The following is a 5,033-nucleotide window of genomic DNA, read 5'->3' on the forward strand; positions in this document are numbered from 1 at the left end:
CCCTCATATAAATGTTGTGCATATTTTGCTAGGTTTATATTTAAGTATTTCATATTTTGGGGTGCTAATGTAAATAGTATTGTGTTTTTAATTTCAAATTCACTTTGTTTATTCCTGGCATATAGAAAAGTCATTGACTTGTATATATTAACCTTGTATTAAAAATAGTTTTAAATTTGTCTTGAGATTTCTGCTTGTGCCATGTGTTATTTATAAATGTATCGTTTAACCCTCAAGAATGTTAGGCTTTGTCAGTTATCTTCATGTTACTAATTTCTAGTTTAATCCTTTTGTGGTCTGATAGTAAACATTGTATCATTTCTATTCTTTTAAATTTTTAAATTTTATGGCCCAATCTATAATCTCTCTTGGTGAATGTTCATGTCAGCTTAAGAAAACTGGGTATTCTGCTGCTGTTGGATGAAGTACTTTGTAAATGTCAATTATATCCAGTTGATTAATGGTGTTGAGTTCAACTATGTCTTTACTGATTTTCTGCCTGCTAGATCTGTCCTTTTGTGATAGAGAAGTGTGGAAGTCTCCAACTTAGATATTGGATTAATCTATTTCTCTTAGCAGTTGTATTAGTTTTCGCCTCATGTACTTTGATGTTGTATTGTTAAGCACATACACTTTAAAGATTGTCATGTCTTCTTGGAGAATCAATCCCTTTATCATTTTATAATGTTCACTTTTGATTCATGATAATATTTTTATCTCTGAAATAAGCTCTATTTGAAATCAATATAGTTACTCTCACTTTTTTATTAGTTTTATCATATTAAATCATTATCCATGCATTTACTTTTAAATTTTTATGTGTCTTTATATTTAAACTAGGTTCTTGTAGATGATATATAGATGGGTCCTGCTTTTCGATCTACTTTGGCAATCTCTATCTCTTAATTGGTACGTTTAGACCACTGATATTTCAAGTGGTTATTGACATAATTAGATTAATATCTACTATATCCATTACTGTTTTCTATTTGTTTCCCTTGATTTTGTTGCTATTTTTATGTTCCATTCTCTTTTTTCGCCTTTTGTGATTTTAAGTGAACATTTCATGATTCCATTTTTTCTTTTTTCTTAACATATCAGTTATGCTTAATTTTTTTTTTTTTAAACAGAATGTAGGTTTTTTGGTAAGTAAGATTAGAACAACACCACAGCCCTTATAAGTACAGGAATCGCTAGTTTGTCCAGCGACCACAATTAGTAATGTATTTAACTCTACAACCATTCTGAAATAAGTTGCTTTTCAGCCACCTTGTCATTAAATTCATCTTCATTAAACTTGGTTAAACCCCACTACTTTAAGAAAAATGTGTATTCTACTGTTGTTGGCTGATCTAGCAGCCAGGTGACTTGAGTTTGGCCCTGCATAGGGCCTCAGTCACATGCTCCTTGTTCTGCATCTTGGTGCAGATGGACATAATGACTTGAGCAACTTGGACCCTGGTCACTGTGCCCTGGAGATGAAAGCCTCCTACATGCTTCTCTGGAGCTTACACTGGGGACTGCTTCAGTTCAAACATGCATACTCACTGAAAAATGTTGTCTCTATGCCTCTTAGGGCAACATGTATGAGTCAACAGTCTTCATACACTGCCAACAGACTGCTGCTTGTAGCCATTGCGTAACGGACCCCACAGGGAAAAGAGCATGGTCAGCTTAATTGGCTGGATTTTTCTTTTTATGTTTTTTAGTGCTCATCCTAGAGATTGCGATATACATTTATGGCTAATAATAAATTTTAAATAACACTATAAACATTACAAACAATATGAGTACAATATAATAAAAAAATCCTAATTCTTCTCTCTAGTCCCTTATATTATTGCTGTCATTCATTTTACTTATACAGAAGCATATATATGTATATAAATATATATTATTGAATTATATATTTATAAGTTATAAATATATAAATATTTAAATAAAATATACAGTCAAACACATTGTTGGTATTATATTTAAGAAAATGTTATCTGTTTGATCAGTTCATAATAAGAAAAATACAAAGTTTTATTTTAACTTTACCTATTCGTTCTTTGATGTTATTTTTTTTTCTTTATATTGTTCCAAGTTTTTGACCTGTATATATTCTTTCCCTCTAAAGAGCTTCTTTAAAACATTTCTTGCAAGACCAGTGTACACCTGCAAAAAATTTCCTCAGTTGTCTGAGAAAGATTATTTATTCTTTACTTTTGAAGGACAATTTCACAGGGTACAGCATTTTAGGTAGGTTGGTGTTTTGTCTCTTTTTTTTCCCTCTTAATACTTTAACTATTTCACTCTATTCTCTTCTTGCTCATCATTTCTGCAGAAAAGTTGGATGAAATTTTATTTGTTCCATATAGATAAGATATTTATATTCCCCTTCTGGCATCTTCTGGGATGTTTCTTTTGTCTTTGATTTTTTGTTATTTCAAAATGGTATAGCCAGGTGTAGTTTTTTTTCATTTAACCTAATTTCTGTTCTATGAGATTACTGGGTTTGTGGTTTTGTGTTTAATATTAATTTGAGGAAATTCTCAAATATTATCATTCTGCATATATCTTTTGTTCTTCTCTTTTTGGAAGTCCCATTATGCAAGTGCTACATAATTTGTTCTTGTTCCACAGTCTTTGGATAGTCTGTTCTGTTTCTTTCTTTTTTTTTTTTATCTCTTCTCTTTCCCTTTTGGTTTTCAAGGTTCTAATGATATATTCTCTAGCTCAGAAATCCTTTCCTCAGCTGTGTCCTTGTTCCTAAAAACTCTATCAAAGGCATTTTCATAATTATTGTAAATTCTGGGTTTCAAAATTCCAACATTCCTACTGTGCCTTATTCTGATATTTGCTCTGTCTAGTCAGCTTTTTTTTTTTTTTAACATTTTTTGCTATGCCTTATGTGTGTATACACACACAGACACACACAGATGTATATAGCATGTATATATATATTCTTGATAGTAGACCACTATGTACTGGGTAAAGCAATTGCTGTTGATAGGCCTTAGTAGCATGATGATAAGGTGATGTTATTAGATTTTCAGTCTTTTAGTAAGCATATAAGCCTCCGGGCTGTGAACTTTACAAGCATTTCTCAGTTTTGTTTTGTTTTGTTTTGTTTTGTTTTGTTTTGTTTTTTGTTTTGTTTTGTTGTACCTGGTTAGGTGGAACAAATGATAAGGTGTGCTGGAATTAGGTATATCCCTTACTCCAGATCATTTAGGCTCTGATATACTCTAGCAAGCTAGATTCTGGTTAATACTGAAGGCAGACCTTGTTAATAATGCGGTGCTCTGTGTTATTTCAAAATGGTTTCTTTCTCTTCTCCCTGTCAGAAGCTCAGGGGGATTTTCGTCAGATATTTACTATGAGAATATGGCTGAGCGTTTAGAAGTTTAGAAGTAAATTTCATAAAATTGTTGGAATTCTCCTGTTACTGAGATTCCCTGGAGGTTTTAACTCAGAATTGTCCACACTGAGCTTCCAGTAATTTGTCAGTTATAAGTCAGGTTTTCCTGCTTTGAAGGGATCATGCAGAAGTTTCTGTTTGAGTCTCAGCTCTTGTAAATTGTAACTCTATTTGCCTGTCTCCCTGATCTTGATGGCAGCGTTCTGTCTTGTGTTCTATCTTCTCTTAAGCATCCAAGAAGAGTTGTTGAGTTTTCAATCTTTTTATCTTTTTATTTGTTATTACTATGGAGTAGTTACTTCCGAGCTCCATACATAGGGAACTGGAAATAGGATCCCCTTATTTTTTACATGATAGACTTTTTTTGAGACTAGTTTGACATTTATAAAAAAGTTACAAAGATTTTACAGAGAGTTTCCATGTATTAACCTATTAATACCAATTTCTCCTATTATTAACATTGTACATTTAATGATATATTTGTCACAATATTGACACATTATTACTACACTAGCCCATATTTTATTCAGATTTTCTCAGTTTTTACTTTTTTTTAAATTGCTCCAGAATCTCATCCAGAATAAACATTACATTCACTCATCATCTCTTATTAGGCTCCTATTGGCTATGAGAGTTCATTTGACTTCCTTGTTCTTGATAACCTCGATAATTTTGAGAAGTACTGATCAAGTATTTTGTAGAATGTTCCTTATTAGGGGTTTTTCATTATTATACTGGGGTAATATATTCATGAGAGTAAGACCAGAGAGGTAATGTTCCATTCTAACCATTGTATTTAAGGATACATATTCTCAAGATGACTTATCACTATTGATGTTAACCTTGATTGCATGATTGGGGGCGTAACACGTTTGTCGATTTCTCCCTGTAAATTTACTGAGATTTCTTCCTCTTTCTATACTGGTTTTTTTTTTCCCCCCAGAAGAAAGTCACTTCACACAGGCCATACTTTTATAAGGGATAGAAATTATGTTCTACCTCTTCGAGAGTGGATTATCTACATAAATTATTTTGAATATTTCTGCGTAAGAGTTTTGTCTATCTTTTCTCATTTATTTATTTGTGTGCTTTTATTAGTATGAACAAGTATTCATTTTATATTTTGTGTTATAATCCAATAATTATTTATCTTATTGCTCAAATTATACCAATTTTGTCCATTGAGAGATCTTTTAATTGACTCCTATGTATCCATTAACATATGCTGTACACTATTTGTGTATATGCATGTGCGTGTTTAGCACTTTCTTGATTTCTTACATTATTTGACACAAGAGACTCTTGATTTAGAAAACTATTAGAGGATATTATTAAAAATCTCATTACACATCTGTTGTAAACATATTTTGCTCTGTATAAAACAAAAACCTTATCACACTGTCAGTGTATGTGGATTTTTAAAAGAACATGAATTTTTTTTTGGAATATATACATGACTGATGTTTGTGACTATCCCTCTCAAATCTTGAAATGTTTCATCCTCAAAAGATTTGATTCATATTAATCTGGCAAGCAAGTCTTTTGCTTACTAAGCCTCCTTTCTCCACTGAGATCTATACATTCTTCTTTAAAATTTATAAGAGGACTCATCTGTGTGAAATGTTTG

At 31.7% G+C, this 5,033-nt stretch overlaps 1 non-coding gene across 1 annotated transcript; it reads right to left on the reverse strand.

The window, feature by feature from the left end:
• Positions 1 to 1,555: 1,555 nt before the first annotated feature.
• LOC120594728 (small nucleolar RNA SNORA70) lies at positions 1,556 to 1,688 on the reverse strand. The gene has a single exon (XR_005650673.1). It is a non-coding gene; the product is annotated as a small nucleolar RNA SNORA70 (small nucleolar RNA).
• Positions 1,689 to 5,033: the final 3,345 nt, after the last annotated feature.

The sequence above is a fragment of the Pteropus medius genome, unplaced genomic scaffold (assembly GCF_902729225.1).
Source record: "Pteropus medius unplaced genomic scaffold, Ma_sr-lr_union100, whole genome shotgun sequence".
NCBI classification, from domain to species: domain Eukaryota; kingdom Metazoa; phylum Chordata; class Mammalia; order Chiroptera; family Pteropodidae; genus Pteropus; species Pteropus medius.